We start from the raw sequence: 23904 nt of genomic DNA, 5'->3' as shown, positions 1-23904 counted from the left end.
TTTGCCCCGGTCGAATAGTTTCCCACTTATGGTTGCGACCTGACCACATGTGCGGCTATCAATTTCAATTGCCAATTAATGTCTTAACGTCTTAACAGGGCTACGTTGCCACATATTGCGACTGCGAAAAGGTAGCGACTGAACATTTTGCACGCATTCAGGAGCTTGTGGGGGCCGACAGTGTTTGAACGCGGTGGGTTGAGGTTGTTAAGGCGCTGATGGTGGTGTGGTGGTGTGGTGGCTACATCATTGATGATGGTGGTAAATGTGCCTGGGTCACACTTGTCAACTTCCATAACATTCCAAACGGTGTGTGAACATTAGAGGCGCTCGTATTTGTAAGGAAAGTTTGAACAGATAACAAAATTGTTTATTTTCCTAAAATATTGAAGGATAGCTGATTTATTTCTCAAGGATTAGTGAGGTGTGGCAACTGAAGGTGCTTCATATAATAGTTTTTAAGACTATCAGTAAATTTGTTGGAACTGGACCAATTTCAATGGTTTAATAGGGGAACCTCGTTAAAATGTGATGAGGTTTTCAACGAAGTCGGTAAATAAGGTAATGAAATTAGTGTTTGATTACCCGTCTAGAAGATAGTTGAACTGAGTACGGATGCCAAGAAGCGATAAAAGGAAGAAGTAAAGACTTTGCGCATCGAACCAAAACTAAAGCTGACTGAGGATATCACTGAGATTCTCCCAAAACCAGTAGAAATATTTGTTCCAGAACAAATTCTGGATGCCTGCCTAGATAGCTTTCAAAGCTTTGACATAGTTTGCTTGGTCATGTCGTGGAAACGGTTCCACATTGTTGAGACCAGAAACTTATGGTACCGGTAGTAAGTTGAGAATGGACTTGCGCTTACTCATGATTCGACGCCAACTCTCGAAACGAAGAGATGACGGATGTTAAATGGTAGTTCAACCGTGAAGAATTTGTTTCTAAAGAACCTCCCTAACATTACAGATACTCCATATAAAAATACATATTCAGGTATCCTCTTGCTTTCATCTACATATACGTTCCACCTTTGTGACGATGTCTGTGCTGATTTGCGGCTTTGCCGTCATTTGGCGTTCCACTTACCAGTTTCATATGACTGTGTTCGGGGAAAGTGGCGAAGCGTTACAACGCTGATGTTTTTCTCTTTGTACGCTCTCCGCCGCCCAACAACACTTTGCCACACTTGGTTCGCTGGCATAGTTGCTGTGTTGATCTGGTTATTGGCTTGGTTTGCTCTCGGTTAACCGGTTGGTTAGTTAACTTATTGGCGGGACGTCTGGTTTACCGGTTCTCTAGGGCACCCTTTCTTGTGTCAGATGTTTACTCTCTGTCTCTGCAACAACTGGCGTCAGCTGCCGTAAAGTGTGCCGCCTTAATTCGTATGCGAATTGGTGTTAAATAACCTGGGAAACTATCAAATAACCTCATATTGCAAGCTCAATACTTGACATTCTTCCATAAATAAGTAAGCTCGTAAGTGCGTGTGTTTGTAAGGCCTGCAATAAATAGTTAATAAATGCGACGCAATCATTGAAACTTTAATGCGCACAAATACCCGAAGTCAATTAAAGCGGTCGCCAATAAAAATGTAATGTCCTAAGCGATAACAGTTAAACGCGTCTGGTGTCCTAGTCCGTTATATTTTATCCGATAATAAGCTTTAATTATTTGAGCAAGCATAATTACATAGCAACGCATCGGCATGCGGCAGGGCGCAGGAATTCCAATATTTCAATTAAAACAACACGAAATCCGCCATAATTATTGAATGATTAATATTCGCCCGAAACGGGGTCATTTGCGTGCGATTTATTCAATAATGTTTGTTATTGCATTTCAGCGACATGAAATATTCATTAATATTTCAGTCAGCGCGCACAACCGAACATCTGGGTCGTGAAATTAAAGCGAATACGCGGAAATTAGAAAATTAAATTTTATATAGGGATAGAAAATTTCACAGAAGTCAAAAATCTAATATGAGCTCTATTTTAATAACGTGATATGAAGATAAAAATGCCAAAATGAAAGCTAAAGAGCCTATAAATAAAAATAAATTCCTAAATGTGCTGTAAAAGATAACTCAATAATAATAAAAATAATTAGTAAAACAAAAAATTCGGATTATCTTATCAATACGATTGAAATAAAGTTTTTAAAGAGTTAGTAATCCCCTGCCCGCTGACACTGCTATCAGGACCAGGAGAAATATAACATCGCTTGTTCTCGTTAGAGATCTCATGTTCATGGCAAAATTTCTACCGTATTGAACTGGTACTTTGATTTGACCGCGTGTGCCCTGGAATTGAGAAACTTGGAAAATAGTAATACCTGTCAATGATTCGATTCATGATTTTGGAAGGGGACTCGCGCAGTAAATCAAAGAGCGTTTACATGTAAATTATATATATGAGGATTCTTCTCCTTCGATGGCATTCAAGAATAAACCGTTTAAAAAAATTTAATGTGGTTGCATGTCGGTTTTTTATGAGCCATGCTTATGTAATGCCAAAACGGATCTAAACATGAGGAAACTGTCAGCACGTTTGTTGCCGGTTTTGCTAAATCCTGACAACCAGCACAACCGTGATACGTATTTGACCCGGTTAAAATGCAATCCGAAGGAGTTTTTGCGTAGCTTCGATCACTCAGTTGACACCAAATACCAAGAAACAGTCAAAACAGTTTCCAATAAGGCGATGATTATATTTTCGAGCAGAAATTTGAAATCTGCTGACAAGTTGTGACAACATGGAAAAGACGTTCGCAAGTGTGTAGAGCTTTATTCCAAAATTTTAATTTTTGTAAGTATTTTTTCACAAGCCATATTTCCATGTAATCTTGTTAGTTTTGGGTACTACTTTATACGGATAGTAGGTCTTAGTTTTAGTTAGGATTGATTATGGGATCGCAAGCATGTTACTTTCACAACTGTGACTCTACTGACTTTTTGAATTTCGCTGGTTCGGCATATTATGGTAATTGATAATAGGTTAGTTTATCTGGCAGACTTTTAGACAGTTCAAAACGTCTGTGCATTGCGATGATCAGAACTACAACTACAAATCGACAAAACACATTAAGGATATCGAGTTATTCAGATAGTCAATATTAATAACTTCGTAGAAGATATGACAACTGAGATGCTTCACTATACTAATAAATTCTAAGTGGTTTAACTGTGAAGTTATAGTTATCTGCCATGTTGCTTAGTGTTAGTGAGGACAAAAGCTTGGAGGAAATTTTCGAGGTTTTAAATATTATAATTGTTGTGCAATATTGATCAGTCAGTCAGTTCTTTCTGAACTTGAACAATTTTATTTATTATAACCAAGTACTAGTTCTTCTTCTTCTTAATTGGCGTAGACACCGCTTACGCGATTATAGCCGAGTTAACAACAGCGCGCCAGTCGTTTCTCCTTTTCGCTACGTGGCGTCAATTGGATATTCCAAGCGAAACCAGGTCCTTCTCCACCTGGTCCTTCCAACGGAGTGGAGGTCTTCCTCTTCCTCTGCTTCCCCCGACGGGTACTGCGTCGAATACTTTCAGAGGTTGAGTGTTTTCGTCCATCCGGACAACATGACCTAGCCAGCGTAGCCGCTATCTTTTAATTGGCTGAACTATGTCAATGTCGTCGTATATCTCATATAGCTCATCGTTCCATCGAATGCGAAATTCGCCGTGGCCAACGCGCAAAGGACCATAAATCTTTCGCAGAACTTTTCTCTCGAAAACTCGCAACGTCGACTCATCAGTTGTTGACATCGTCCAAGCCTCTGCACCATATAGCAGGACGGGAATTATGAGCGACTTATAGAGTTTGGCTTTTGTTCGTCGAGAGAGGACTTTACTTTTCAATTGCCTACTCAGTCCGAAGTAGCACCTGTTGGCAAGAGCAATCCTGCGTTGGATTTCCAGGCTGACATTGTTGGTGGTGTTAATACTGGTTCCTAAATAGACGAAATTATCTACGACTTCAAAGTTATGACTGTCAACAGTGACGTGAGTGCCAAGTCGCGAGTGCGACGACTGTGTGTTTGATGACAGGAGATATTTCGTGTTGCCCTCGTTCACTGCCAGACCCATTTGTTTTGCTTCCTTGTCTAGTCTGGAGAAAGCAGAACTAACGGCGCGGGTGTTAAGGCCGATGATATCAATATCTTCAGCATACGCCAGCAGCTGTACACTCTTATAAAAGATGGTACCTTCTCTACTAAGTTCTGCAGCTCGAACTATTTTCTCCAGAAGCAGGTTGAAAAAGTCACACGATAGGGAATCGCCTTGTCTGAAACCTCGTTTGGTATCGAACGGCTCGGAGAGGTCCTTCTCGATTCTGACGGAGCTTTTGGTGTTGCTCACCGTCAGCTTACACAGCCGTATTAGTTTTGCGGGGATACCAAATTCAGACATTGCGGCATAAAGGCAGCTCCTTTTCGTGCTGCCAAAAGCAGCTTTGAAATCGACGAAGAGGTGGTGTGTGTCGATTCTCCTTTCACGGGTCTTTTCCAAGATTTGGCGCATGGTGAATATCTGGTCGGTTGTTGATTTTCCAGGTCTGAAGCCACACTGATAAGGTCCAATCAGTTTGTTGACGGTGGGCTTTAATCTTTTACACAATACGCTCGATAGAACCTTATATGCGATGTTGAGGAGGCTAATCCCACGGTAGTTGGCGCAGATTGTGGGGTCTCCTTTTTATGGATTGGGCATAGCACACTTAAATTCCAATCGTTGGGCATGCTTTCGTCCGACCATATTTTACAAAGAAGCTGATGCATGCTCCTTATCAGTTCTTCGCCGCCGTGTTTGAATAGCTCGGCCGGCAATCCATCGGCCCCCGCCGCTTTGTTGTTCTTCAGGCGGGTAATTGCTATTCGAACTTCTTCATGATCGGGTAATGGAACGTCTGCTCCATCGTCATCGATTGGGGAATCGGGTTCGCTTTCTCCTGGCGTTGTGCATTCACTGCCATTTAGCAGGCTGGAGAAGTGTTCCCTCCATAATTTAAGTATGCTCTGGGCATCGGTGACTAGATCACCTTTGGGGGTTCTACAAGAGTATGCTCCGGTCTTGAAACCTTCTGTAAGCCGCCGCATTTTTTCGTAGAATTTTCGAGCATTACCCCTGTCGGCCAGCTTATCAAGCTCTTCATACTCACGCATTTCGGCCTCTTTCTTTTTCTGTCTGCAAATGCGTCTGGCTTCCCTTTTCAACTCTCGGTATCTATCCCATCCCGCACGTGTAGTGGTCGATCGTAACGTTGCGAGGTAGGCAGCCTGTTTTCTCTCCGCTGCGACACGGCACTCTTCGTCGTACCGGTTGTTCTTTTGCACTTTCCGAAAACCAATGGTTTCGGATGCAGCTGTACGTAAGGAGTTTGAAATGCCGTCCCACAGTTCCCTTATACCGAGTTGTTGATGAGTGCTCTCAAAGAGCAGGAGTGCAAGCCGAGTAGAAAATCGTTCGCCAGTCTGTTGTGATTGCAGCTTTTCGACGTCGAACCTTCCTTGTGTTTGTTGACGTGCGTTTTTTGCTGCACAGAGGCGGGTGCGAATCTTGGCTGCAACAAGATAGTGGTCCGAGTCGATGTTAGAACCTCGGAGCACACGCACATCTAAAACACTGGAGACGTGTCTTCCGTCTATCACAACATGATCGATCTGGTTGGTAGTTTTTCGATCCGGAGACAGCCAGGTAGCTTGATGACTCTTTTTGTGCTGGAATCTAGTACTACAGATAACCATATTTCGGGCCTCGGCGAAGTCGATCAGCCTCAACCCGTTTGGGGATGTTTCCTCGTGGTAGCTGAACTTACCGACCGTAGTGCCAAAGATACCTTCTTTGCCCACCCTGGCGTTAAAGTCGCCAAGCACGATTTTGTCTCATAAGTGCGTTCCAAGCACTCATAAAAGGCACCTTTGGTCCTAACGTCCTTCTCATCCTTCGGGGCGTGGGCGCAGATTAGCGATATGTTGAAGAACCTCGCTTTGATGCGGATTGTGGCTAGACGTTCATTCACCGGAGTGAATGATAGTACTCGGCGACGGAGTCTCTCTCCCACCACGAATCCCACACCAAACTTGCGGTCCTTTATATGGCCACTGTAGTAAATGCCACAAGGACCTACTCGTCTCTGTCCTTGTCCCGTCCATCGCATTTCTTGGACGGCGGTGATGTCAGCTTTATTTTCACGAGGACATCAACCAGCTGGGCAGCGGCACCTTCCCAATTAAGAGACCGGACATTCCAGGTGCATGCCCTCAATTCGTAGTCCTTATTTCGTTTGCCAGGGTCGTCATCAAAAGAGGGGTTTCTCATCCGAGGCTGTTTGTCATTTTTCATTGGGGTAGGCTTTTTACGTGGCGGGTCCCAAACCCAGCGCACAACCCTATGCAGGGGATGTTTTTCGCCTTCAACTTTAGCTCTCACTTTGGAGTCAACGGATGTTCTTAGGCTAAAAGAATCGTCGTTTCTGGCCACTCCCAAGTGAATGGCGATCAGAGAACTTTCCTCACTTGCGTGAACTTCTACACATGACTCCATCCTCCCAAGAACTAGTTCACTTATGGATATAATATCCACATCTGATAAAGTCGTAAATATTATATGACTTTATATATGTATGTATGTAAGTGGTTGCCTTTTATATTTCGGAATTTGGCAAAACAAGTATTGCATTCTGGAAATTCATCATTTTATCATTTGACATTTTTCATGATATGCATACTCAGAAAGTTTTGACATACCAGCGCTATTTCTTAGTTTACAGTAACTTAAAATATTTTTCTCGACCAAAAAATGGAATTTAATCGCCAACATTTTCATGCGAATATTCCTTACAACTTTTGACGTGGATTAACTCATCAAGAGTGCATAGATGAACTTAATTCTTTTTTCGAAGCTCCATTAAGAACCAGTGTTTATCGATGGTATGGTTTAATGGGCATAATTGAGACTAGCATGCATTCAATATGGCATGAACATTTGACTGTAAACGTGTTTAAGTTTGTGGTTCGAATAATATTTATATTGCCCGATTGTAATATATGATATAAGTAAGAAAGGTTTGATGTTAAATCTGCTCTCATAAAAGATCTTCAGCTGAACCGTCTAAGGCTTATAAGCACTATAAATTCCCTTTACCCAACTAAGCTGTGAACAAATAACATTATTTGAGCGTTATGCATCGTTTGATAGCGACTTCTGGCTACTCAGCAAATTCAAAAAAGGATATAAAACCAAATAGTATAGGCCTTGAAGACCACTTCTGTATCAACTAATAATGCTAATGCTTTTTACACAATTTGACCATCTTTCTGACAATTTGTGAATGGTTCGTCTTTTGAAACAAACTAATCAGACACCCAATTTTCGAATTCTGCATAGGAATCGAAGTGCTCCTCAGCCAATGCGTGTCCCATAGCTGAAAACAAATGATAAAGTCTGCTGAAAACAGCGTGTGGGGTAGCAGCACCCAGCTAATTACTTCGATTGTAACCTAAACTGATTTTGCTTTGTGTGCAGGTGCATTGTCGTGTCTTCTGGCCCATTCTGGACGTTTATCGATCAAAACATGATACAAATTTATCACTTTCAGTCTATAGCGGTTAATTTTAATTGTTTCATCAGGTTCTGGAAGCTCACGATATACCACACAGGCCTGATCCCACCAAACACAGCATTGCCTTCTCACCGAATCGATCGGTTTTTGTACATCAATTTTCCCGTATTAATCCATGGTTTTCACCGTCAAAAATTCTTAAATTAAATCCATTTTTTACTTAAAATTCGACATTAGTTGAGGTTTAACTCAAGTCTTTATTTCTCTCATGCCCTGATTATATTCTACATAGCACTTTAGAGACAGCAAGATACCATTATAGCTGGAGATAGCGGGAGCATGAGTGTAATAATAATAGACATTGTAAAGGATACAGCAATGTTATCAAGTGGCGCTGACTGCATTGAGCAAATATTTTGGCAACCAATTAACGCAAACACATCTAGACGCGTCAATGGCAGCCAACCAGTCAACTGCACACAAGCAGTGTAAACAAGCAAACAAGGTGGCTAACCAAAGCAATCAAACAGACTGCTTACGGCGGCTGTCCGACAGACAGGTCGAAAATCGTTCAGATGTGGTTGAGCAAGCTGAAATTTGGTTCGCATTCACCTTTTTGGTCAGCATTTATTTTTAATAATTTGATCTTTTCCATTCATTTATCAAAACATAAAAGACTAAGGCCACAGCTGAGGCGAGTTGTGGTTGTTGTCATCAACGTTACGCATTGTTGGGTCTTTCGACGTCTGTTTTTCGGCAGCTTTTTGAATAACCAGCTTTTTTGTTGAACTTGTCTCTTTAGTTTGGCTTTTTCATTCTTTTTCGCGCTTGTTGCTTTTGAGGCAAATAATTTCCAAAACAGCAGCTGTTTTAGCTGTATAATATCTGCAGTACAAAAATGAATTGACGCGTCTCGAACTTATAATAATACGTACAAAAATAATGAAGAGCTTATAAATATTTCCATTTATAAAGGTCTGACCTTCTTATTCAAAGAAGGTGTCGTACTGCCTTTTCTCAAAGTTATTTCAAATAATTCAGAAACGTATAGGCTAAGAATGAAATTTGGCTTTATGCAGTCAATATCCTCGAGTGATATGTGTAGAGTGGCATACAGTGCTTATGCAGTGCACCGCAGTTGTCGAAGAGAGCCTTTTGACACGTTCAAGCTTCTTAGCGAGTGTAGTTTTTGCGATTCTCCTCCACCAGACAAATACACCAATGAACATTGTTTACTTGACTGTGGTTTCGTAGAACTTACCTCCAACCACTACTTTTCGTCTATATCAGTATAAGACAACCGATGCTTATTAAATTATAAGTCATACTGGCTTTTTAAATATACATACAGTAATGATTCTCATTGTCGACTTTATCTGATCGTTTTCTCTCACTTAGTCTTTGGCTATAAGCCTTACTAGCATATTTCAGGTAATTTTTAAGGTCATCTTGCCGGTTGGCCTCTCAAAGGCTTAGTATACGTATCGTTATTATTGTAGCGGTTATCCAAACATTGTCTGCGAGAATTGTAGGCGTTCTGTTTTGACGTCGTCTGACCATAGGAAAAGTGGCTTTTGGATGAGTAGGCTTAAGAGGTGGTAAGTAGGTAGGTAGGCACGGTGGATACCTGACTATGTATAGACTAGGGGGCACATTGTCAAAGCACCTTTCTTGCCAAGGAACCGTCAACCGATAGTTGCGATTCTTTTTTTAAATGAAGCCTTTCATTATCTATCCATAATATACTTCACAGTGGAGAAGAATATTATTATGTCTTATCACTTTATCGTGAAATGAGATGTTAAAACCACTAAGAGATCAATGCACTCTTTCATTATTTTCGGTGAAACACTAAGGAACTTTAATGCTTTCAAAGTCGTTTGCCTATCTGAATATTTAAATATACTTCAGAACAAGAATGTTTTCTTTAATTTCTGTAATCTTCGTTATTAGACACTAAAGTGGTCTGATAGTCGGAAGTTGATTCTGGTACCTAGTTTTGCAGAAAAGATGCCACCCTCCATTCGATTATATAGCTTGCACCCAACTGTATATATACTTATCTCTGTGTTCCTTTCTAGCTCATCCTATTCCGCTCGTTTCTGGAAGCGAAGGCGAAATTGGTACTCAATTCCAACTTTATTTCTAAATGATTCCGAAAATCTGTGTTATTAGGTAGAAATAGGAACTTTCTATCTATGAATGCCCTTTATTATAGATGAAAAATATGGTGGAGTCCCTCAATGTATGAGCCGATTTCACTGCCAGTTACGTACTTACAGCACAAGTATGTCGAGAGTAAATACAAAATAGTGAGAGGTGGTTATCAGTTTATACGTTGCAGACATTCGATCGCAGCAACTGATTTGAAGTGTTCCATAAATCTTCGTAAAAAAAGAAATAATTTCACCGTTAATCATCGCTGAGCCACAGCGCCTGCTGTATCTCGCATGAAATTGTATGAAAGCTGCAATTAACATTTGTTAATTATTCATTCTTCCAACGACCAGCCCGTTTTGCTTCACTACGCTTAAGTCTCTTACTTAGTTGCACATTTTCCATTCATGGCCGCTTATCACGACAACTGCATTAAAATTGTGCCCACATAAAATCAATCATACCGATCTACAAGTGGTCGTGCCTGCCCAGACACACTCACAAAGGGGCACACACATGCAGACAGACATGCGTGGACAAATGAATATTCCATCTGCTTTTGCTCGCACTGGCATTTATATAACTCTTTATATCCTGTGGATTTTTCGCGTGTGTAAATGCCACTAACATCTGCCCGCCGCACATTTATATCGGCTTTAATCGCCAGTCCAATGTGCGGTGCACTGAGGAGGCGGTGAGTGCGGAGAGCAAGGCAAAAATTGTTAAGGATATTTGTAGGGATTCTTTGCGCAGCAATTTTATTACATTTTTTTATTTATTTGTTCCACTCAATTTGGGCTGTTGTGATACACCTTTCGCCGGCAGACAGCTGTTGCGGTTTTATGCATCCTTTCATTTCCTGGCTCTTCCGCTTGCTTATTAGTTATTTCTTTGAAAACAAAAACACAGCTGCTTTCACAAGAGCTTTGACTCACGCACGCACACACACACAGGCACATGACAGTTCATACACATTCTTGATGAAAGCGCTTCTATCAGACAGCTGCGTAGCCAAGCAACTGCGGGAGCGCTCGCACGCATATACACACCTATACGTATGTAGAGCGGTATCTGGGCGTGCGTGCCAAATAAAAGCTGTTGTTGTTTTCATGTTAACACGACTTTCTTAAGTAATTAAGCATGATGTATTGGCATGCAGCTTAAAAGTTAAAATAAATTTAAGAGAATAAATGGCTTTTGCCGATTGCCTGAAAATACCTCCTGCGGTCCTGCAGCTAAGTGGAACAAAAGATATCTAATTAGCTGAAAAAATGTTCTGAAAGCAAGCTGCTTTGCGAAATTGTTTTAATAACCGCTAATTATTGCCAAATAGTAAAAGTAAGACAAATAATTTGAGCTTTTGTTAGTAGAAGTTATTTTTCAAGTCGCTGAATGCAAAAATTTCTCTGAAAGTTGTATAAATCTCATTGAAAGGAAAGAAGGCTTTACGTTATAGTCAAGATGCGTCTAAGTATTCATGAATGAGTTAAGGTGTAGTCTACTACACTAGACAAGGAATGCCAGGAGGTGGCAAAAGTCAACCCTCAAACTGTTCTGAACCGTTCTTCTTGTTTTCACCTAATTTTAGATCGTAAACACCACAAAAACCACTTTTGTGATAATTTCTTATCGATGTGTCCAAGGTTTTATCTATCTATCTATCAGTGAGATCCCTAATTATCAGTCGCCAATTTTCAGACAACAAATCTTTAATTTTTTTGACGTATCCTTCGTCAGAGGTTGACAACAGCCTAGGGCGCGGTTCGTATTTAACGGGTTTACAGCCTACTTTGAACTCATTGTACCACTTATAAATCTTTTTTTATCTCCGAGATTTTATGAGAGGGCTTTATGGGAGCCGTCTTTTTTCATAAGCAATTAATATTACGGGATAAACGGGATCCAAATTTTAAAGCGCCTAGGTGCCAAATATGTGGACCCCAGTATCGATAGCTGACTTTTGACCGAGAATATCGGTCAATGTGCGAGATGTATAATTGAAATTCTGAGAGAATCTTTTCCTGATAATAATATCTCTGTGTATCAAAAATGGATTGAATCGGGTCAATACTTCCCTGAGCCCCCGTATGACTATTATCAGGATTTTCGAGCATCCGGCTGACTTTACTCCATGTGATTGGTGATTGTATGTTAGGTACCTTAATGAAACCCAGGAAACATTTTTTTAGTGTGTGTCACGATAATAGTTAATGATATTCCTTTTTCTAATAAATCTTATGCCGAATAAGTCGGTCAGTGTATGAGTTCCAAAGTAAACAAGAGTTTTTGAATCTATATGTCGACTGATGCGTTAGAATCTGCTATCTTTTTCGATTGTCTAATGAAAATTTTATGACATTCCATCAATTGGAAGTGAAGTTATTGCGTTTTAAGTGTCAGTATGTATGTGTTATCGGTGCGAATGAGCTTCGAACAAAGAGCCAACATTAAATTTTGTTTTGAAATTGATAAAAGTTATTAATATAACGAAACGTTTCACTTGATGAAACACGAATTTAGAATATAGCAATTTCTTACTGAGCATTAATATGTTCGCAATAATAAAGCATTAATATGTTCGCAATAATAAATTCAATAACTTCGAAAATGTACTTGTTATATGTAGAAATAATAAGTTTATAAACATACATATATACATATATGTATGTAAGTGAATTCGAACTCACGTAACACAGTGACCTGAATATTGACCTGTGATCCTACAACAATATTACCTTTTGTAATTAATTACAAATATTTTCATTGCTGTGAATTGCGACTAGTCAATGAAGGGAAACGGTTATTGATTTATCACCCCAATCGGGCGTTGAACACGCGGCAATAATTTACGCCTGAATAATTACAACAAAACTGTAATAATTTGACGACAAAAAAATGAACTGGTTCTATGTTTATTTTGTTCACTTTCCAGAAAAAACTGCAAAGAAATTAATAATTTGTGTATCGTGATATTAATTTCAATATTATAGCAGGTGTTACAAAAGGTTCAAAAGGCAGACAGTTCTTGGCTGCGATTTGTTTGGGTAGAATACACCGTTGCTATCGGCATGACATTTAATAGCACATCAGCACTGTAGACTATACCTGTACCTAACGGCTTCTATTTATACATACATACATAGGTACAAAAAGTGTCCAAAAAATAAACAGAAAAGCTTAAAGCTTTGCGGCGAAGCAGTTGTGCTGCACTTTCATATTAAAACGTCGCCAAGCACGTGTAGGTCATTCCCCAAGTAATTTCCACTGCTATTAAGTACGCGGTCCTACAATTGCCATGATTACGAGTATGTTTGAGTGAGTTTATGATCAGACATGGCGCGACGACTAAATGGCTTTGGCTCTACTAATTATTACCGTCATAACTTCGCTTCTTACTGCCAAAAGTAAGCAAGTAAAGTAGAAAATACAATGAATTCGTGGGTCATGTCACACTTGTGTTGCTGAGTGGTCGAAGAGCTTAAAATGGTTTTCACAAAAGCAATGTGATTCTTCTTTTGTTTTGTTGTTTATGTTCAAAGTAACGCTCTTCTTCTTCTTTATTGGCGTAGACAACACTTATGCGGTTACAGCCGAGTTTATAACAGCACGCCAGTCGTTCTTCCTTCGTCTGGTGGCAACCATTTGCTTCGTTTCCTTATCCAGTCTGGAGAAAGCAGAACTAACGGCGCGGTTGTTGAGGCCAGTGATATCAATATAATCGGCGTACTCCAGTAGCTGTACACTCTTACAGAAGATTACACAGTCAGCTCTACAGCTCGAACTTTTTTTTCCAGCAACATATTGAAGAAATCGCAAGCAGTGAGGACGACTGTTTTAAAGCCTAGTTGGTATCGAATGCCGCGGAGAAGCCCTTCCCGATACTGATCGAGGTCTTTTGTGTTGCTCAACGTCAGTTTACACAGCCGTATTAGTTTTGCGGTTAGTAAACGCAACTCCTCTTCGTGCTTTCAAAACCACCTTTTAAAGTGACGAAGATGCGTGTCGATTCTCTTTTCACGGGTATTTTCTAAGATTTGGCGCATGGTGAATATCCGATCAGTTGTTGATTTCCAGGCCTAAAGCCACACTGATAAGGTCCAATCAGATTTTTGACGGTGGGCTTTAATCTTTCACACAATACGCTCTTTAGAATCTTATATGCGATGTTGTGGAAGCTTAACTCATGGTAGTTGGCGCTTATTGTGCGGTCTCTTTTTTTGTGGATTGGGCAGAGCACACTAAAATTCCAATCGTTGGGTATGCTTTCATCCGACCATATTCTACAAAGAAGTTTATGCATGCTCCTTATCAGTTCTTTGACAGCAGTGTTTGAATAGCTCGGCCGGCAATCTTGGAATCGGCCTGACCATCTCTTGGCGTTATGCTTTCACTGTCATTCAGCAGGTTGGAGAAGAGTTTCCTCCATAATTTCAAGTTCGCGTATTAACAGATACACAGTTAGAGGGACATGGCTTCCTTTTGTGTATTGCAAACATCGTGGCAAACTTAATATTCACTTTTCAAGGCATGAAAAGGACAGAAATTTTTACACCAACCATATAGTTACACCATCCACCTCACCACCCACCTCACCTCAGCACATTATTATACCCAGCCCTGCCAACGCAATTAATCCAGTACTATAAAATTATAAGAATATAAATAAATGAATACAAGAAGCAGACTTCGCACAAGCAACATAACAGCGAACACACAATTAAACACAAAAGAACTATTAACATAACATTACTGGAGCAGCGAACACTCAAGTACACATACGGGAGCAGCAATCACATAAGCATACTAATTGGAGTAATATTTATTCATATTTTCGGTACGCATCATTTATCAAAATCGTAAAATGATCATTTTTACAATTAAAAGAAATTAAAATGATCATATTTACAACCTGAGGAAATACGGTGCCAGACGAAATAAGATCTTCGACTTTAGATCACGCCACACAGTGAGACAGCCCAATAGTAACCGCGGCAAAAAATGGTTTTTGACGTGTCGTCCAATTTGGATGAAATTTTCACAGTATATTAACAGATTTATGAGTAACAATTCCCTGAAATTTCAGCCTCATAACTTCATTACTTTTTGGTCTAGAGCAAGTCAAAGTTGAGGTATGCCAACGCGCTTGAAATATGTTAGTTCAATATGTAATAATCAAAAGCTTATTAAAATAAAAATACATAATAAATGCAACTTTCAAGTATTTTTTTAATTAATTTAGTTATTGTAGAATGAGTAAATGAAAAAATAAATTAAAAAAAAAAAACACAATTTTTTTTTTCTTAACAAGAGAACTGTGGTGCAAAAATTGAATATTTTGCATTTTCAATGGCCTAGGAAATATAGAGCAGCCCCTCGCCCTAGGTGCAGACTTATACCAAATGAAAGTTTGAAATCTCAGCTTTAACTTAACAAAAGCAAAAGCACATTAAACATACAAAAAACTACAAAAAGTACATAACGCGCACATTCTGTCGCTATACGTATGTTAGCATGCAATAGCATGTTTACAACTTTTTACTTTTATTTTTTTTAATTGTTTACTATTCTCTTATTGTGCAAGAGAATAGTAATAAATTACATTTGTTTTTTGTTAGTTATTCAGAATTATGCTTTAAAGATCATTTATGTTTTAATAAAAATATTCTTGTTTAAATAAATTTACGTTATTAATTTGATAGATAATTTTGTTGAAGGTCATTGACTTTGGGTTAGATAGTTGCATAATTTTTAATTTAAATTGATAGTGCAAGACATTGTTCTTATCTAAGTTGTGTTATGATCACTTTCTAATGTGGTTAGTTTAATTGTTATATTGTAGTGCCGCTTGTCGCCTGGCAGGAAAATAGAAAATAGTCTCTTGCATTATAATTATTTTTGTTGTCCAAAGCTCATAAGCAGCCTAATATTGTGAGCATAATTTTTGGTTGTTGTTGGTTTTTGGGCATTTTTTCCATCCGCTGAGCCAAACCAGTTTTTGTTTTGCTCAAACATATGTACATTTTGTGTACTCGTGTACTTTTTTTTTGCTACAGGAATGTTATCCGAAGAAGCGCAAGAAGCAATGAATAAGGAGTATAGAAACTGTAGGCTATTCCATTCTCGTAAAAATTCACATTTTTCTACGAATGAAGATGTAATGCACTATTTGCAAATATAATCAGATCCTTATATTAATTCATTTAGAATGAGAAACAAATTGAAAAAATTAAATACCATGATGATGTTAAAAAATTGATTGAATGAAAAAAAAAATATTGTTTTATTTTATTGCATTTCAATGGGAGGTGGGCGTTTTAGTGAGCGTGTTATTGTAATTTTTGCATGAAACATTTTAAATGATATAAATTACAGTAATATAGAATTTGAAGGTCGTATTTAATACATTTTAGAAAATATGGCACTTTTTATGTTGAGGTAGTATGGGTGATGGGGTTAAAAGTGGGCCAAAGTTCAATTTTTATTTCAAATAATGTTTGTAACTATATAACATTCAAGTATACCAAAATTGAAAGTTATACCTAAAGTATTACGGACAATACGGCATTTTACAAATTTCGACTGTATGACAAAAATAACCTGTGCAAAATTTCAGAGCTCTACAATGACTCCTTGTATTTAATGCCGGCGTTGTCTCACTGTGCGCCACTGCTCAAATGCAGTATAAAAGAGTTAGCACCACCAATGCATCAGTTCAGTTCAATTCAGTAAATTCAGTTGGAGTTACAAGTAAGAAGGCGACATCATCACTATCATCAAGGAGACCTGAAGGACCAGCGATACAACCGGTATATTTATTTAATATTATATACTAACATTTTATTTCTTCTATTTACGGCACAATAAAGAATTGTAAAGCACGAAACTGCAAGGGTTTTAATTAAAAATATATATTATACATATATATATATAACAACCTCCCTTAATATATAATTATATGGATATACAACGAGTTTGCCATTGAATCAGTAAAAAAAAATAGGCAATATCTCACATTCAGTCGTCTTATCTTATCTCAGGACATTCTGAGGGCAATCGTATGAATTCGGATATAATATATGTATATATCAATAAAGTTGTCGGAGTAAAAGTTAAGTATATTGAATAAGTGTGGCATCTTTCATCTAAAAATTGTAGAATAGTTCTACATATATAAAATTTTTCAAGCACCCGGATACCGTCTGGCTGCTAGATGTTTTAATGTAATTCAGATGTAAATGTGTGTCCTGGTTCAAAAAACGATTAAAATCGGTTTTTAACTTCCGCTTGTCGCGGCTACATAATATCCTGATTTTCGAAGTTCCAGTTGACCTTATACCATACTATTATATATTCACTATATGATTATATTGATATGTGCGATTTCTTTGAAATTGTGTGAGTGTATTGTGACTACTTTGCTATTCTGATTTGGTATTTACAGTTGCAGAACAAACGCACTTCAAAAGTAATAAACAGTTAGTGGGACTCGCTTTGCATTCACCTTTCCTTTGTCTAAGCAAACCATTTCGCAGTGACATTATTGTAATCCTTCCATCTGCCATCTGTCAGATCGTTTTGCATTAGTTGCGCACTGCATTTGGCGAACCGCCAGAGCCAATATTGCTTTTGTTCCTTATGCTGGCGGAAATCGTAAATATTGTACAAATCAGGCGCGAAGCTGGACGCCAGCTGTGCATCAACGCGAGCATCTCTTAATCAAATCCAATAAGTGCTGCACTCACACAAGCCTTTCAGCAGCACTTTTTCTCTATTTTCCGCCTTCATCTATGTTATAGAGCGCCTTGCGCCACCCCAGCAATTTATTCCCATTAATTCTAATTTTATTTGCGCCCGCTGCATCAAAGCAGATTGTATTTGTCGGATTATTATGCTGTTATTTTCACAGCGTCAGCGTCATTGCGAAACAGACACAGCGCTAACTCGAACTATTGCTCTTCTGCTGGTAGCTCATCTTTTGCGGCCCCTTCCGCCTTGGCATGTGGCAGCGCATCCTTCTGCAAGTCATTCCCAGCCTTGTTGTTATTTACCATTGTTTTTGGTCTTCGCTTCCTTGCGGTCGCTCGGTTACGTTGGCACGATTCGGTGGGGCTGGTTACTCGGCCACCGCAATCGCTTGCGCAGCTCTCGGTAATAACGGGATAAACTATTTGCTGTGCTGAAATAATTGTGGCTTGTTGTTTTTACTGCATTTGTTGTTGTTGTTGTTGCTCTGGTTGAAATGTTGAAGTGGCGTAAAAGTAAATTAAATACTTTCACTTTGTCGGCCATCAGCTGCAAAGAGAATTCGTTCGTATTTACAAATTTCAGCTTTGTTTGCGAATGTTTTGAATTGGCACGAAGCTTTGGCAACCGCAAAGAGGCGGGACGCACGCTGCGGCAGTGTAAACAGATATTGGACTATTCCGTGAGGAATTCTCAAACAAATTGTGGTGATTATTTAGCAAAGGTGAGTGTAATGATTTAATTTTGTTACAACTTTATCGCAGCGAAATTCCCAAAGGAGATGGGGGAGGGTGATGATGAGAATATTCATGGAGTGATCATTTTAAAGAACATTAATCATTTTGTGAAGTATGTTTGTGAAGATTCATTTAAATAGGGATATCTGAGCGGCTGTATGTCCGTCCGGCTATCTGACCTTGAAAGCGTTCTTAGTAAAGCTTGATAAGACGTATTCCATGAAACTCGTAGAAGGTCCGCATTGCAAATAGCTGGATTATTTGACCATTGCTAGGCCCGCAGCACTTAAATTGTGCTTCTTAATAGGTTTTATAACGTAACTATAAGATCCATCTCAACCAAATTTAATGGAAATCCATAAGAATTTCAGTCTTCCATATATCCTTTTATTTTAAACTACTAAGAAAAACCTATGTATATAATAAAATATGATGATGAAGACTTGTAGAGTTTAGGGTTTGTTCGTCGAGAGAGGACTTTACTTCTCAAATGCCTATTCAGTCCGAAGTAGCACCTGTTGGCAAGAGCTATTCTGCGTTGGATTGCGAGGATGACGTTGTTGTTGTTGATCCTGGTTCCAAAAAAGACGAAATTATCTACGACTTCGAAGTTATGACTGTCAACAGTGACGTGGGAGCCAAGTCGCGAGTGCGACGACTGTTTGTTTGATAACAGGAGATATTTTCATCTCGCCCTCGTTCACTACCAAACCCATTTGCTTCGCTTCCTTGTCCAGTTTTAAACAAAACTAATGGCGCAATTGTTGGGACAAATGTCATCAACATCATCGGCGTACGCCAGCAGCTGTACACTCTTATAGAAGATCGTACCTTCTCTATTTAGTTCTGCAGCTGGAATTATTTTCTCCAAAAGCCGCACGATAGGGAGTCGCCTTGTCTGAATCGAACAGTTCGGAGAGGTCATTCCCGATCGATCGGAGCTTTTGGTATTGCTCAACGTCAGTTTACACAGCCGTATTAGTTTTGCATGGATAACCTATTTTAGCCATCGCGCCATAAAATCAAATCCTTTTCGTGCTGTCAAAAGCAGCCTTGAAATCGACGAAGATGTGGTGTATCGATTCTCTTTTCACGCGTCTTTTCCAAGATTTGGCGCCTGGTGAATAACCGGTCAATTACTGATTTTCCAGGCCTAAAGCTACGCTGGTAAGGTCCAATCAGTTTGTTGACGGTGGGTTTCAGTCTTTCGCACAGTATGTTCGATAGAACCTTTTAAGCGGTGTTGAGGAGGCTTATCTCACGATAGTTGGTGCAGACTTTCCCTTTTTTGTGCATTGGGTAGAGCGCACTTAAATTCCAATCGTTGGGCATGCTTTCGTTCGACATTCTACAAAGAAGCGGATGCATGCTCCTTATCAGTTCTTCGCCGTCGTGCTTGAATAGCTCGCCCGCAATCCATCTTGTCCCGCCGCTTTGTTGTTCTTTAGACGGGTAATTGCTATTCGAACTTCTTCATTGCCGAGCAATGGAATGTCCGCTTCATCGTCATCGATTTTTGCAACTTAGCTTTAAATGAAAAATATTAAAACAAGCAAGGAAGCGCTAAGTTCGGACATAACCGAGCATTTTATACTCGCTCAATTCACCGGTCGAAATATCTTTAGGTGTCGAAAAAAACTGTATAATATCTGTTGCCTAATGAACTTTGAAAATCCGTGCATTAAATACTTATATGGGAGCTTTGAAAATAATTGTCCCGATTTTACTTATTACCAAAAAAAGGCGTTCCCTAAGTTTCATTGTTATGTTTGTCATTTTCGTTATAAAGTTCACATATGGTATCTGTGTTCTTGATAAATTACAATCCGATTTCGACCAATTTTAGCCCTTTGCATTTTCCTTTTATTATTGTTGCCTCAATGACGTTATTCACCAGCTTTTTCACAGCCAATTTGTTCCATTGCACAGTCGACGTTGAGTAATGTTTCGCAGCATGTTGACAACTGATCCTACTTTTAACTGCGAATTGTGAGGTGATAATCTAGGCAATTATGTAGAGTGGATTTAAAAATTACGTGGGATAGTTGACTACGTCATCCTGGTTCATGACGGTGTCGACTCATTTGAAAGAAACCAACTGTCCTGGAAGAAAATTCTGAATGGAAATATGTAGTTATTAGATGACAGCACTTTTATTAATTTTTAACAAAACAATTATATGGGAATTGGGTCCGATTTTATCTATTTTTACACTATCAGAGAGCTATCTAAAATATATTTATGTTATATGCAGTTAGAAGGCCGAGTAAATGAGTTTTCTAAAACTTTTTATGAAAAAACTTTTAAATTTATTGATCCAAATATTATGGTATTTTTTAACTGTATTTTAAGACTTAGTATTAATAAAAATATTTGTTTGTAAAGGAAGTACAGCTGATTTCCGAAAGATTCTCTCAAAAAAGATGCTTTGCGGTGATCACTATATCTCTTAGTTGAATCCTCTGATATTTAAAAAACCACATATTTTGTTAAAGTAATGTTAAATATAGTAATTAGTTGGAGGAATAAGCAAAATATTTTTTGTTTTGACAAAATAGCGATTTAAAAAAATATTGAAAAAGAATTGACCAAACAAAAACAATAAAAGATTTATTGACTAAAACAAAATGATATTAAATAATGGAAAATATACTTAAGGAGCTCGTGTTAAAATTTGAGTCTAATCGGCTTAGCCGTTTTCGAGTAATATTGGTCATCGACTTTGGAAACACTATTTTGAGAAAAACGCGTTTAAAGTTTAGAATGCACTTCCAAGCACTCTGTGTGTAACTTTGAAAATATTCACCTAAACGATAATAAATTTTCTGTGTGTATTCTTAAATATATTTGCATTAAGAAAATAGAATAAAAAAATCGATTTTTTGAAAACCCTTTAAGCCTGTTAGACAGCGAGACCACGCCCATTTTTTAAATATTTTCAAACCACAGGTGCCCCTTAATGCGATTCGTTGTACCAAATTAAAGCTTTATACAAATCTTAATTTACGACATTGTTATAATGCCGTTAGAATACCGAGCTTTTTATGGTGCCAAGGAACATGTACAACAAGTTTTATGACGGTATCTTAGTTTTTACTCTAAGTCCAGCTTGCATAGATGGACAAACAGACAGACTCCATTCTGAGTACAACTTTTCAATTGGTCAAATTAATGTGATTCATAAAAGCACTTAAACACACTAACGCCTGTAGATATTTGATATAAATCAACTAAGTCGAACAGAACTTTTAGAGAAAACATAACTTGAATACCACTCTCGACAATAAGTAAATGTTTAACAATTCGTTTACACTTGGCATTCTTTTCATGGCTTATTTTAATATCTTTTTATTTGAGTTTGTTCTTATTTTGTCAGTACCAGAAATATTGGGTTGTCCACAAAGTCTTGCGGTATTTTTATTGAATTTTTTTTTTATTGAAATTGAAATGAATTTTTGATGACTCACGCCCAGCTCTTGACCGATGCTACGGCTGCTACTATGCCGGTCTTTTTCGACCAATTCAGCGATTTTATCGCAATTTTATCGCAATTTTCGACGACAGGCCTTCCGGAGCGTGGCGCATCTTCGACAACCTCTACACCAGAACGAAAACGTTTAAACCATCGTTGTGCGGTGGAAATGGAAACTGTATCGGGTCCATAAACTGCACAAATTTTATTGGCGGCTTGAGATGCATTTTTGCCTTTATCGTAGTAGTAATATAAAATATGCCGTAATTTCTCTTTATTTTGCTCCATGTTTGCGACGCTATAACTCACGAACGACTTAAAAGAAACGACAATCAATCAAACACGTGTTAGCGCGTGAAATGAGGTTTCCTGAAAAGGTATAGCATGACCCGATGCGACGAATAAAACTAGAACTACATGCGCACTTTCAGCGCCTACTAGCGAAAATACCGCAAGACTTTTTTGACAACCCATGATAAGGAGCACTCGCCTTAAAAACCAAAATTATCAAAAAGGTAAGCTGACATGACTATAGCAAAACCTGTCAAAAGGCCTTTTCAGGACGTATAAATAGTTTTTCTACGTTCACTTGATCTTATGGACTACGTTTTAATTATTATCCCTACTATTTAATTGCGGATGATCTTTTTCCTTACATTTAATTATAGGACTTATTTCTGTTTTCATTCTAAAACAAGAATAAACGCTAACTTCGGCTGCACCGAAACTAATATACCCCTCATAGGTGCATTTCTTTAAGTAACTTTATTTAGGTAACTATGGAAGCTATATGTATGTAATAATGGTAATCAGATCTGACAATTTCTTATTACATTGTTGCCTTAGAAAATAATCTATACCAAATTTCGTGAAGATATATAGTCAAGTGAAGAAGTTTCACATGCAAGCATTTGATTCCGATCGTTCGTTTGTATGGCAGCTATATGTTATAGTGGTCCGATATCGGCAGTTCCGACAAATGAGCAGCTTCTTGAAGTGAAAATGACGTTTGCAATTTCAAAACGTTATCTTAAAAACTGAGGGACTATTGTCACATTACACATCGTACAAAATTAAGTCACATCACCTGCTATCATGTGATATGTTTCAATTCCATCATTTCACACCACTTTACAGCAAAATAAAGTCACATCACAGTGTAGCATATCTAGCAAAAAACAAGGCAAGTGTGCTGCGGTCGATGCCTGTTGCTTCCACAGGTGGTGTTCTGTTTCTTCGTCATTTCATGTGTGCATACTCTCCGCTCGTGTACATTTTGCCCAGAGAGCGATTGGCAGCATACATATTGAGCGCGTATAACAGTTAAGCGATAGGAAGTATTCTTCAGATATTAAAGGCGACAATATTGTTCACACGAATTAAGTATCTTGTCTAAAGTGCGGTTTTGTCAGTAAAGTCCATATTTTCGTTGTTTGCCAGCAACCACTGGCGTTATACAAATACTCATAAATTTGGTGTTGTAAATGAGTACATTTTCCATTTACACTTAATATTGTTCCTGTTTTTTAGGTTTTTTCAGAATTTTTTATAGTGAAATCAGAAAACTTAGAGCTTCCAAATTTTTGCTAAATTTTATTTAAGTTTTCAACTGTAATTAAGAATTTTTCTTAAGTAAAAACATTTTGCTAATTGCGAGATTTATCGCTTTAATGGCACCCATGAAGAAAAAAGGTAGACTGGCTAACCTAAAATCAAACCGACATCCAATGTGTCATGTAGATGGCTATAAGGCTCTAAAGACCTTACTTTCTCACCCTTGTAATTTTCGAACTACATTCAATTTCGGAAAATTACTTAATCATCACATTCCTTGAATGCTCTAGATTGGATTTATGCAAAAAATAAAATAAATTTTTTGAAAGCGTCACACCCGATGGGCACGTTCTGTAGGACGTGCTTATACGAGGTAACCTTTCGTGCTCTTTTTCGGACTAGCTGATTTTTTTTTTATCGATTTGAGGACTTTTAGGACTTTTGAAAGATGATATCTCTCTTATTGTTTAAGTTGTCCATCTTATGAGAAATGGTATTGACTGTTCTCACTTATTTGTAAACTGTGGTGCAATGATAATGGGATTTGCATATTCAATATATGTTATCTGATATAAAATCCGTTTTATGAATTAATCCAAATAAAGACGATAAAATATCATTATATATTATTATGAAGGAACATGAGTGCCATGTTTCGCCATGGAATTTCAAA

Source organism: Bactrocera neohumeralis, chromosome 4 (assembly GCF_024586455.1).
Source record: "Bactrocera neohumeralis isolate Rockhampton chromosome 4, APGP_CSIRO_Bneo_wtdbg2-racon-allhic-juicebox.fasta_v2, whole genome shotgun sequence".
NCBI classification, from domain to species: Eukaryota; Metazoa; Arthropoda; class Insecta; order Diptera; family Tephritidae; genus Bactrocera; species Bactrocera neohumeralis.
Note: the sequence above shows the minus strand (reverse complement) of the source record.